A 14,201-nucleotide genomic window follows, 5' to 3' on the forward strand; every position below is an offset into this window, starting at 1 on the left:
TCAATTCTATTGTTGTGAATCTTTTCCCCTACATTTTCTTCTAGGAGTTTTTACAATTTCACGTTTAAGTCTTTAATCCATTTTGAGTTAATTTTGAATATGATGTACAATAAGGATCCAACTTATTCTTTTGTATGTGGTTATCCAGTTTTCTTGTTTTCCTAACACTTTTGAAGAGACTGTCCTGTTCCCATGTTTTAGAACCCTTTTGAAGATCATTTGACCACACGTGTGAGGGTCTGTTTCTGAGCTGTCTATTCCATTCCATTGATCTATATATCTGTCTTTATGCTGGACTACACTACTTTGATTACTGTAGCATTGTAATATGTTTTGAAAATAGGAAGTATGAACCCTCCAATGTTGTTATTTTTCAAGATCATTTTAGCTATTCAGAGTCTCTTGAGATTCTGTATAAATTTTAGGCTATTTCTGTAAAATATTCTGTTGAGATTGCATTGAATCTATAGATCTTTCTCAGTAGTATGGACATTTTAACAAAATTAAGCCTTCCAATTCTTGAACATAGGACATACTTTATTTATTTGTATTTTCTTTAATTTCTTTCATCAATGTTTTTTAGTTTTCACTTCACAAGTCTTTTGCCTCCTTGGTTAAGTTTATTCTAAGTATTTCATTGTTTTTGGTGCTATTGTAAATGGGATTGCTTTTGTAACTTCTTTTCATATTATTAATTGTTAGTATTTAGGAACACAACTTATACTTTCATGTTGATTTTGTCCTGCACCTTTGTTGAATTTGTTTATTAATTCTAATATTTTTTGTATGTGCAATCTAGGGTTTTCTACATATAAGATCATGTTAGCTGCCTACAGAGATCATTTTACTTTTTTCTTTCCAATTGGATGTTTTGTTGTTGTTTTTCTTGACTAATTGCTTTACCCAGGACTTACAGCACTAAGTTTAATAGAAATGGCACGAGTAGGCATTCTTGCCTTGTTCTTGATCTTAGAGAAAAAGTTTTCAGTCTTTAACAATTGAACACAATGTTACCTGTGAACTTTTCATATGTGGCCTTTTTAATACTGATGTAGTTTCCTTCTATTTCTAGTTTTTTGAGACTTTTTTTTTTATTATGAAAGGGTGTTGAATGTTGTCAAATGTTTTTCTTCATCAATTGGGATGATCATATGGTTTTGTCCTTTATGTTGTTAATGTGGTATATTACATTGATTTTTGTATATTGACCATCATTGCGTTCTAGGAATAAACCCTACTTGGTCACAATACATGACCCTTTTAATGTACTGTTGATGTGTTCTGAACAATGGCTATTTTTTGTCTAAAACATTGTGGCAAGTTTTCTAACAGTTTTCCCTGCATGCATTCTTGCCTTCTTAAAGACAATCTCCGCTCAACCAGCACAATAGTTCTTCTAAAACATTAACTAAATTTCCTTGCCTAAAACCCTTCAGTGGCTTCCCATAAAAATTACTGCCAAATATTAACACATTATAGAGACTTACAAGGCTCTACATGCTGGCCCATCCACCTGTCTGAGATTAATCCTATTCAGTCACACTAGCTTTCCTTAGGTATCTTTTGTTTTTGCTATTCCTTCTACATGGAAAAGAAATCTTCCTCCAGATATTTATATGACTCTTTTATCCTCTTCATTAAGATTTAAATATTTTCTGCCTTTGGGAGGTTTCTTTGGACAATATAATTCAAACGGATTGTCTACTTCTCTTTATGTTTATATCAACTTTTTAATAGTTCTTATAAATGTAGAAAATATATCATATTATATTGATGCATATTTTAAAATTAATTTTCTTTCCTACTGTAAAATAAGTTTCCTAAAATGAATAGTATGTTTTTCTCTGTCACTACTGCATCTCAAGTGCCTATTATAGTATCTGGCCCAAAGAGATGCTCAAAAAAATATTTCTGTAATGATTAAAATGATAAACAATTCAAATAATAAAATCCCTCCTTTACGTTTCATAACAAACTCTTCCTCTAATATCTACAATTACCTTATTTTAGCTTCACTTGTATGACAATATTAGTCATCTCATTCATGCGTATATCTCAGGCAGATATAACTGTAAATGTAGTTTAGCAGCCAAATCTATGACTTGTAAGATATTCTCTTTCATATTTGGAAATGGACTTGAAGCATGGTTAAAGTTGAATTTCTATCCAGTCATACATCTTTGCCAAAGTATTTTATGAAAATGTTAAGGTTGGAGTAAATGAAATGAACATTTGCAGGAAAATAATACGACCTTCTGTAACAGATGAGGTGGAGAATGTTGAGAATCCTCAGCTCTAGTTTAATTAGGATTGATTAAATGTTAAAATGATAATGAAACAAGGGAACTGGAACTATTAACTAAACACAAAGATAGATAATAAGGCAGGTTGTCTGTGAACTAAAAGTGAGGAAGCAGTTTTGTGAAGTCACCTAACATTATTCTTAGATATATATTGTATAGCTCAGAGAACCTTGTCTCATGCCTAGAGTAAGTGTATAAAGTGGTGTGTCAGTAATAGGGCCTGATTTGAAGTAAAAATAAGTAAATAATCAAACAAAACATCATGATATATGTGCACGATATAAGTTGTTGCTTAAGTCTAAGGCTTCTGATTACTTTAATGTTTTTTTCATAAATTTCCCTTACTAGTTTGTCTTGATATTTTGTGCTTAACAGTAATCATAGCACATAGAACATATTAATCTTCAAGAGTCATTTTAAAATGTGTTATTTCTCTTTGTTTATAAGTTTTAATTTTTTTCCTTATATTTCACTTGTGAATGAAATACTTTTATTTATTCAGTGTAAAATGTCCTCATTGAACTAGTTTCAGTAATTTAAGCAGCATTATATAAAATAAATAATATTATAAAACTTTTTTGGCTAAAATTATATGACACAATTTAGTAACTGTATAGCTATTCATAATTGATATGCACCACTGAGGATTTAAGTATAATTGTTTTCATGTATAACAACTATATTGTATTTGTTCTAAATTTTTATTTTTTACGATAATTAATTTAATCTCTATTATTAGGCAAATAACCTATATGCAACATTCAAATCCTACACTATGGAAATATTTATTCTATTTAACACAAATTGTCTCTTATTAATAGATTATAGCTTCCTTAAATATCTCAAATAGTGTTTGTTGATTGTTGCCTTCATAAAGCAAGATATAGTTCTTACCATTTTTTTAACTGACAGGATGAAATATCACATTGGTAGAAGTTAAAGTTTGCCAATTACTCTACTGCTCTTAAGCAAAACCACTCAACAAATACATTAAATTCAACTAATCATTGCTAGTGATTGCATGTTTGGCAGATCACTCAACCTAAACATTACTATTTACTTATTTTAAGCAGGCATATAAACAGCCTCTATATAATAGCTAGCCACATTTTGTACATCTGTCTGAAAAATTGGGCAAATATTTTCTTAAAATAATATTTATTACATTTATTGGGGTGACTCAGTAAAATTATATAGGTTTCAAGTGTACATTTGTAAACATCATCTATATATTGCATTGTGTGTTCACCACCCAGAGTCAGTTCTCCTTTCATCACCATATATTTGACCCCATTTACCCTCTTCCACAACCCCCCTCCCTTCTTAAAGTTTTAGTAACCACTGAACTGTTGTTTGTGTTTATGAGTTTTTGTTTCATTGTATGTCTTGTTTGTTTGTTGCTTACAGTTTTATATCCCACATATGAGTGAAATCATACGGTTCTGGACTTTTTCTGTTTGACTTATTTCGCTTAGCATAATAATCTCAAGATCTATCCATGTTGTTACAAATGGAAATATTTCATCTTTTCTTATGGCCCAGTAATATTCCATTGTATAGTGCTCGCTTCGGCAGCACATATACTAAAATATTCCATTGTATACATATATATATACCAGATCTTCTTTATCTAATCATTTATCAAAAGATACTTTGGTTGTTTCCATGTCTTCACTACCATGAATAATGCCGCAGTGAACATAGATGTGCAAAATCTTATAAAACGTGTTTCTGTCATTAACAACATCGTGGTAAAAGGGGACTGAATATGTGTCCATATAAGACTAACAAATATTGTTTGTCAGTGTTTTCCATGTAAATTTGCTTTAAAATTTCTACACTTCAGTCTAAGTTTTAAGTATGTATACTTAAGTGATTCTGGTTTACAGCCCTCTCGCCTATATTTACCAAATGTGAGTATAGACTAAGAATTAATAAAATACTCAATAGAATAAGGTAAGACATCTGAGTCCGTGTCAGTAAGTTGAAACATACGAATCAAAAGGTGTGTTGCTTACTCTCAGATGATTTATTTTCTATCCACACTATTCCTAGAATCTAATGTATCATTTTTTATTCTAAACTATTAATAAAATATTAAATTAACATTAACCATCTCTCCGATAAATAATTAAGCATAATTAAAATGCTATTAATCTTAAGACACTGCTTGCTAAAAGAAGCATTTTAAATGTTTAGAACAAAATGTAGCAGGCTTGAAATCAATTTACCAGATGATGCTAATACTCTCCCTGACATGGTAGAAGAATATTTTAGGAAATGTTGAATTCAGTGGGATAATGTTCAGACTTTCATATTTATTAGACTTCTCCTACTTTCCAGTTCCTATTTAGGAAATGAAGCTATAGCAATGTGCAAAATAAATAAATAAATAAACAAACAAACAAATAAATAAGTAAAAATAAAAAGTCTAAACTAATTTAGAGGTAGACAACAAATGTATAAATATGTAAATATATATGTTTCTAGATTATGTGTTTACTGTGAGCTAGTAATTCACATCACATTACGGATATCAAACTTATAAATCCTAGTGATTACAGAGAGAAATTTAAAACAAAGAACTTTGAACAAAATCAGAATGAGCATTATGATAGAATTCTATAGGGTTTCGAAGGAAGGAAAATCACAGTTTGCAAATCTGGTCAAATTTCATGAAATAAGAGAATTTAATATACTCTTGAAGAACAGGTAGATTTTGGAAAAGTTAAAAGGTATAGTGAATTAATGCATTGCCAAATTTATTAATACATTCATCCAGTGAATATATATTGACCACTTATAAGCAGCTCTATAACCATACAGAATACCCATACAGGTATGAGAAAATTTGGTCTTATCTGCAATGAGCTAACATTTGAGTGAGAGAAGACATAATATAAATGAATGAATGAATGAATGAATGAATGAATGAATGAAGATATTTTCAAATATTAATACAGCCTATGAAGAAAAAGTGCCAGCGTAATGTTTAAGTGTTGGTAGCATAGAGTATTGGTAGGCAGAAAAAGGCCATTCCATAGGGCTAAATGTTAAGATCTCACCCATAGGGAGATTGGAAGAACAGAATTTGGGAAGAAGGAGCATCCAGTATGAAGGCACTAAAATGGGTATGAACTTCATATGCTCAATGAACAGTAAGAATGCTACAATGACTGAAACTTGATGCATAGAACCAAAGCAGTAGAATCTGACGTTGAAGATGTGAGTTCCTAATGGTGGAAGACCTGTGAACAATGTTAAGTATTTTAGAATTTTAAAAAATGAGATATAAAATTTTAGCACAGAAATACGTACGTGACATATATATTTTAGAAGGAACTAAAGGTGATGAATGGGAAATGCATTATAATGAAAGGCAGGAGAGTAAGTAAAAAGATCAGTTAGGTAACCCAATGATAGTAAATGACAGATGATAGCTAATTTAGATGACGGTAGGCCATAGATGATGATAGATTAAGGTTTGCTGCAGTGACAAAATAAACTTACAAAGTTTGGTGACCTTGTGCTGTTCAACTTTAATTGTGTGGGAGGTTAGAAAGGAATTAAGGCAAAGCCAGGAGTTATTTAGTAGACAATAGTAATCCCTTAAAAGTGTTTTCTTGTTGGCGATGGTGGTGGTATTTTATTTATTCTTCTTTGATACAATAACTCTTGATCTTTCAGAGAAAGTTGTTATGTGAAGTTTTATTAATACCTTATGGAAATTAAATCCCATGAAGTTGGTATAATTCTTTGGGAACTCCAGTGGGTAATTGCTATTTTTCCTAACTTGTTCATAGTTAATACCTGATGATCACTTTTTTGTCATCTCTCTGATTATCTTTATGATAACTATTACCTTTTTATTTGAGCTAAATGTCTATTATTTTATCCTGTCTCTCTAGCCTACCCTCAATGTGCATGTTGTCAGTCCCCTATTAAAGACACCCTTTAGGATGTAGGGATCTCTCAAATTCCTGAACTTATGAAATTCAGTATATTTAATACAACTTTCATTAAGTATTAATTCTATACTATGAGCCAGGTATGGGCTAAGATTAGAGATCCTTTAATGAAATTTGTCATGGAGCTTACAGTGTAGGAAACAGGATACATGCTTAACTATGTGTAACTACACATAATGTAAGAAAAGTAATAATTTTAAGGAATTAAAGATGCAATTGATTGTAATGTTGGGATGCCTAATTAAGATTGCAAAGAGGAAAATGTTAATTCTTCCTAAAGAAAGTGACATCTAAGCTGGGATACAAAGAACCAAAAAATTATAACCAGGTTTTGAACTTTAACTTTGATAGATAGAGGTGTTGAACAATAAGAAAAGGAACATAAAAGAAAATTTCATTGTGACAGATGGATTTAATTTGGGATATGATGTTTTTTAGATGCCTGTGAATTGTGTAATTGTAGTTGTTTAGTGAGGCACATGACTCTGAGCTCTGAATATGGTCAACAAAATATAGAAGATTGTGGAAGGAGTAGAGGAGAATTCCAAGGTGATATGTAGAGTAAAAAGATAAAAGAGGGCAGCTGGTTGGCTCAGTGGTTAGAGAGCAGTGAGCATAACACCAAAGTCACTGGTTCAATTCCCACATGGGCCAGTGAGCTGCGCCCTCCACAGCTAGATTGAAAACAAGTTGACATGGAGCTGATGGGTCCTGGGAAAATACACTGTTCCCCAATATTCCCCAGTAAAGAAAAAAAAAAAGATAAAAGAGTGGAGATTCAATCCCTAAGAAACAACACTTCAGAATAGAAGAGGAGGAGGAATGAAATGGAGAAAGGAAGGGAGGGAGGGAGGGAGGAAAGGGAGAAATTAAAGGACAAAAGAAGGAAAACAAAGAAAAATTTTTAAAAAGAAGGAAAACTGATAATTATTGGGCCATTTGTTTAAAACAGAATGGTAGAATATGATTGAAGCCAAAAGGCGAATGTGTTTAATTGCAGGAGTAATGCTAAATGGTTCCCAGAGCTCAGGGCAGAAAATGTGCCCTTGCCATTTATTGAAAAGGTGATCATTTTGATCTTGACCAGAGCAGTTTCCAAAGAATATTTGTAGCAGACACTTTAAAGATGGCAGTAAATGGAGAATTAAATGGAAGAGGAGAAAGTGGAGATAATGACTGGACTGACTTTAAAAAAGAAACTCTTCTCTGATTTAATTCTTATCCATGAATCCCACGCACACCATGCTTTTCTAAAGTAGATTACTTAATAAACCATAAAACACCCAGCTTTTAGCCCCCCCTCTTTTTTGCACTTTGACCTTCTACCTAAAATACTGTTTTTCTCTTCTGTGAAGTAATCCCTTGTATCTCCAAAGAGAAGTGATTGTCCCCTATCTCCTTTTATCATACATCAACAAAACAGTTTCAAAATGCTAAGGGTTCTGGAAACTATGGTGGTGGAATGGAAAGACTTCTGAGTTAGGACTGGATTCATTCTTGTGTGTTTCACTTACTTGGTCTCCAACCATGGACGTACTAATTTACTTCTCTGCATTCCCTCAACTGTAAATCTGTGACAGTAATAATAAGCTCACAGTATCACAGTGGATTAGAAGAGAAATACATTCAAGGGACCTAGCAGTGTTTGCTGCAAAATATGTTCTCATTAATGCTAGTCCTCCTTCCCCTAACTTTTCTTAGCACTCTAGATGAAATTCCTTAGAAATTTATTAAGTAGTTAGTTTCATCATAACAATGTAGAACTAGCGTGAGTCTGGGAAGAAAGCAGATGGACTTGAGAAAACTAAACTGCTCACTAGCTTAAAAAAAGCAAGGAAGATAATTGCCGAAAATCAGCCATTGGGGCAAGTCACAACATTCAAAGGAGGAAGTAATTTAACATTAATTTTTGGTAGATAGTATAGGGTAATATGCATGTAACTATTGCTTAGTTGACTGGGTGGAGTACTGGAATAGGGAATATAGGCAGGCAATGTGTTGAAATCCAGAGATCAGGTATTTTATATCTAGGAAAAATGTCCACGGAAAGTACCAGGCAGTACTTCAGATTGAGTTTTAAAGGCAGAACTTTAGTCCCTGGTATAAACAGGCACATTACTCTATTTCAGGACTTACTACATTTTATTGTGATGCCTTGGGTAGGTCTTATTTATGGCCTTAGATAGTATTTATTTTTGTATCTCTCATTCCCAGCCTGTTTCAGAGTAAGAACTTGATTTCTATTTGTCGAATGGATAATTGAAGGCATACTTGTAAAGAACCACCAAGGAAGGGGCTTAGTTCTTATTCTGGGTAAATGTGAGTAGGTGGACTTGAAATCCTTAACTAAAGGAGAGTGAGCCATTACAGAAGCCTAGAATAGAAGCCAATCGTTAGAGTACTGCATGTGGGTCAGAATGATAAAAAAGTTAACTTGGTTCTGGTCAATATAAGGGAATTTTATTTTGCCAGTGTAACCTAAGCTTATTTTACAATGGATTGTAAGAGGATGAGGTTCATTTTAACTAATTTAAGATAAATATAAAATCAGGGAATAAATAAGCCTATATATGAGGACACCAATGACATCTTTCAGGTAGGAAGCAAGAGAAGTCAGCTAATGTATAATTAAGGTGTTGTGAGGGATTGATGCATATATAAATATTTTAAAATCAACTCAGTTCCTGATAATTATCAATTAGGTTAAGCTATTTGTGCTATTGTAGCAGACTAACAAACCTGAAATCTCAGTGGCCTAAAACAAATTTCAAATCTTTTTTTTTTTTTTTTTTTTTTTTTTTTTTTATTAATTAGTTTCAGGTGCACAAGACAAAGCAAAACTTAGACATTTATCATTTTTATCCCTCACACTGTGTGAACCCCCCTCCCCCCATCCACTATCCCTCTGTACGTTCCCAAAACCTCTCACCTTCCCCTTATCCCCCCCCCCCCGCCCCTCTAGCAACCCTCTGTTTTTTCCTCCATGTTTTCAAAACTGTTTCTGATTAGTTCATTCACTTATTTTTTTCTTTAGATTCCCCATATAAGTGAGATCATATGGTATTTGTCTTTCTCTTTCTGACTTATTTCACTTAACATAATGTTCTCTAGGTCCATCCATGTTGTTGCAAATGGTAAGATTTCTTTCTTCTTTATGGCTGCGTAATACTCCATTGTATAAATGTACCACAGTTTCTTAATCCAGTCATCTACTGATGGGCATTTCGGTTGTTTCCAGGTCTTGGCTATTGTATATAGTGCTGCAATAAACATAGGAGTGCATAAAGATTTTTGAATTGGAGTTTTGGATTTCTCCGGATAGATACCTAGGAGTGGGATTGCTGGATCATAAGGTAGTTCCATTTTCAGATTTTTGAGATATCTCCAAACTGTTTTCCATAGTGGCTGCACCAATCTGCATTCCCACCAACAGTGCACCAGCGTTCCCTTTTCTCCGCATCCACGCCAGCACTTGTTGTTTGTTGATTTATTGATGATAGCCATCCTGACTGGGGTGAGGTGGTATCTCATTGTGGTTTTTATTTGCATTTCTCTAATGGTTAGTGAGGTTGAACATTTCTTCATATGTCTGTTTGCCATCTGTGTGTCCTTTTTAGAAAAATGTCTCTTCATGTCCTCTGCCCATTTTTAATTGGGTTGTTTGTTTTTTGGAGTTGAGTTGAGTGAGTTTTTATAAATTTGTGATATTAACCCTTATCAGATATATCATTGGCAAATATCTTTTCCCAATCAGTAGGATCCCTTTTTGTTTTATTGATGGTTTCCTTTGCTGTGAAAAAGCTTTTTAGTTTGATGTAATCCCACATGTTTATTTTTCCTCTTACTTCCCTCGCGCCCCGGGATATATCAGTAAAAATCTTACTCCGGGTAATGTCTGTGAAGTTTCTTCCTATATTTTCTTCTAGGAATTTTATGGTTTCAGATCTTACATTTAAATCTTTAAGCCATTTTGAATTTATTTTTGTATGTGGTGTAAGGAGGTGATCCAGCTTCATCTTTTTGCATGTGTCTGTCCAAGTTTCCCAGCACCATTTATTGAATAGACTGTCTTTACCCCACCGTACATTCTTGCTTCCATTGTCATAGATTAAGTGGCCATATAGGCATGGATTTATTTCTGGACTCTCTATTCTGTTCCATTGATCTATGGGTCTGTTTTTATGCCAGTACCATGCTGTTTTGATTACTGTAGCCTTGTAGTATAATTTGAAGTCAGGTATTGTTATACCTCCCACTTTGTTCTTATTTCTCAAGATTGTTGAAGATATCCGGGGTCTTTTGTTATCCCATATAAATTTTAGGATTATATGTTCTATTTCTGTGAAAAATGTCGTTGGTAGTTTGATAGGAATTGCGTTGAATATATATATTGCCTTAGGCAGTATGGACATTTTAACTATATTAATTCTTCCTATCCATGAACATGGTATGTGTTTCCATCTATTTGTATCTTCTTTCATTTCTTTCTTCAGTGTCTTATAATTTTCTGAGTACAGATCTTTTACTTCTTTGGTTAAATTTATTCCCAGGTATTTTATAGTCTTTGGAGCAATTGTAAACGGAATTGCTTTTTAATTTCTCCTTCTGATGTTTTATTATTGGTATATACAAATGCAACTGATTTCTGAATATTAATTTTGTATCCTGCTACTTTACTAAATTCATCTATCAGCTCTAATAGTTTCTTGGTGGAGTCTTTAGGGTTCTCTAAATATAGTATCATATCATCTGCATATAATGACAGTTTTACTTCCTCCTTACCGATTTGGATGCCTTTTATTTCTTTTTCTTGTCTGATTGCTGTGGCTAGAACTTCCAGCACTATGTTGAATAGAAGTGGAGAAAGTGGGCAGCCTTGCCTTGTTCCTGATTTTATGAGCCAAGGTTTTAGTTTTTCCCCATTGAGTATGATGTTAGCTGTGGGTCTATCATATATGGCCTTTATTATGTTGAGATATGATGCCTCTATTCCCACTTTCTTAAGGGTTTTTATCATGAATGGCTGCTGAATTTTATCAAATGCTTTTTCTGCGTCAATTGATATGATCATATGATTTTTATTTTTCATTTTGTTAATGTGGTGTATCACATTAATTGATTTGCGGATGTTGAACCACCCTTGCATACCAGGGATGAATCCCACTTGATCATGGTGTATAATCTTTTTAATATATTGCTGAATTCTGTTTGCTAGTATTTTGTTGAGGATTTTTGCATCTATGTTCATTAGCGATATCGGCCTGTAGTTTTCTTTTTTGTGGTGTCTTTGTCTGATTTTGGGATCAGGGTGATAGTGGCTTCGTAAAATGTGTTTGGGAGTCTTCCTCCTCTGGATTTTTTGGAAGAGTTTGAGGAGAATAGGTGACAATTCTTTTTGGAACGCTCTGTAAAATTCACCTGTAAAGCCATCTGGTCCAGGGCTTTTGTTTGTTGGGAGATTGTTGATTACTGATTCAATTTCCTTGGTGGTAATCAGTCTATTCAGGTTTTCTGTCTCCTCTTGAGTTAGCCTTGGGAGGTTGTATGCATCTAGGAAATTGTCCATTTCTTCCAGGTTGTCAAATTTGTTGGCATACAGTTGCTCATAGAAATTTCTTAGGATTTTTTGTATCTCTGCAGTGTCTGTTGTCACTTCTCCTCTTTCATTACTGATTTTATTAATTTGGGTCCTCTCTCTCTTTTTTTTTAATGAGTCTGGCTAAAGGTTTGTCAATTTTGTTTATCTTCTCTAAGAACCAACTCTTGGATTCATTGATCTTTTGTATTGTTTTTCTGGTTTCTATTTCATTTATTTCCGCTCTGATCTTTATTATCTCCTTCCTTGTACTCCCTTTGGGCTTATTTTGTTGTTCTTTTTCCAGATCCCTTAAGTGTGAAGATAAACTGTTGATTAGTGATGTTTCTTGTTTCTTTAGGTAGGCCTGCAGTGCTATGAACTTCCCTCTTAGGACTGCTTTCGCTGCATCCCATAGATTTTGGGTCGTTGTATTTTCATTTTCGTTTGTCTCGAGATATCTTTTGATTTCTTCCTTGATCTCCTGTTTGACCCATTCATTGTTTAGTAACATATTATTCAGCCTCCATGAATTTGTGTGTCTTCCAGTCTTTTTCCTGTAGTTCATTTCTAATTTCATAGCACTGTGGTCAGAGAAGACAATTGGTATGATTTCAATTTTCTTAAATTTATCCAGACTTGCTTTGTGGCCTAACATATGGTCTATCTTGGAGAATGTTCCATGTGCGCTTGAGAAGAACGTGTATTCTGCAGCATTGGGGTGAAATGCTCTGAAAATATCAATTAAATCCAAGTGGTCCAATGTGTCATTTAAGGCTGTTGTTTCCGTATTGATTTTCTGTCTGGAAGACCTGTCCCTTGTTGTCAGAGGTGTGTTGAAGTCCCCTACTATGATAGTGTTACTGTTGATCTCCATCTTTATGTCAGTCAATATCTGTTTTATATATTTAGGTGCTCCTATGTTGGGTGCATAGATGTTTACTAGAGTTATATCCTCTTGTCGAATTGATCCCTTTATTATTATATAGTGTCCATCTTTGTCTTTTAATATTTTCTTCATTTTAAAGTCTATTTTGTCAGAGATAAGTATTGCAACTCCAGCTTTTTCTCATTTCCATTTGCATGGAATATCTTACTCCAACCCTTCACTTTTAGCCTGTGTGTGTCTTTTGATCTGAGGTGAGTCTCTTGTATACAGCATATACAAGGGTCTTGCTTTCTTATCCATTCAGCCACCCTATGTCTCTTGATTGGAGCATTTAAACCATTTACATTTAAAGTGATTATTGATAAGTACATAGTTATTGCCATTTTTAAATTTGTGGATAAATTGTTTTCGTCTTTCTTCTATTTACAGAAGTCCTTTTAGTATTTCTTGCAATGCTGGCTTGGTGGTAATGAATTCCTTTAGCTTATTCTTTTCTGGGAAGCTCTTTATCTCTCCATCAACTTTAAATGATAGCCTTGCTGGATAAAGCAACCTAGGTTGTAGGCCTTTGTTTTCCATCACTTTGAGTATCTCCTGCCACTCCCTCCTGGCCTTCAATGTTTCTGCAGAAAAGTCATTTGATAGTCTTATGGGAGTTCCCTTGTATGTAACCCTCTGTCTTTCTCTTGCTGCTTTTAGGATTCTCTCTTTGTCTTTAATCTTTGCCATTTTAGCTATAATGTGTCTTGGAGTGGACCTGTTTGGGTTTATCCTGGTTGGAACTCTCTGCACTTCCTGGACTTGTATGTTGGTTTCCTTCATCAGGTTAGGGAAATTTTCAGACATTATTACTTCAAATATGTTCTCAATCCCTTGTTTCTTCTCTTCACCTTCTGGTATTCCTATGATGCGCATGTTGTTGCGCTTGATGTTATCCATAGGTCTCTTAAACCATCTTCATTGTTTTTATTCTTTTTCTTTCTGTTGTTCTGTTTGGGTGATCTCTGCTAACTTGTCTTCTAAGTCGCTGATTCGATCCTCTGCTTCATCTAACCTGCTGTTAATTCCTTCAAGTGAGTTCTTTATTTCGGTAACTGTGTTCTTTAGTTCTAACTGGTTGTTCGTTATGATTTCTACATCCTTCTTGATGTCCTCTCTAAGTTCCTTAAACATTCTTATCATCAGTATTCTGAACTCTGTCTCTGACAGTTTGGTTACCTCTGCTTCATTTAGTTCCATTTCTGAAGGTTTCTTCTGTTCTTTTATTTGGGATATGTTTCTTTGTTTCCTCATTCTGGCTGACTCTCTGTGTTTGCTTCGATGTATTAGATAGGTGCCCTGGAGTTCTTAGTTCTTGCTGGATTAGTATATAATAAATGTCCTTTATATTTGACTTGCACTACTTCGTTCTCCCCTGCGTGTGCTCTAAAAGTGACTCTTGTGTTGTGTATATTGTCCTGTTAAAG

Source organism: Rhinolophus sinicus, linkage group LG07, assembly GCF_036562045.2.
Source record: "Rhinolophus sinicus isolate RSC01 linkage group LG07, ASM3656204v1, whole genome shotgun sequence".
In the NCBI taxonomy this organism is placed as follows: Eukaryota; Metazoa; Chordata; class Mammalia; order Chiroptera; family Rhinolophidae; genus Rhinolophus; species Rhinolophus sinicus.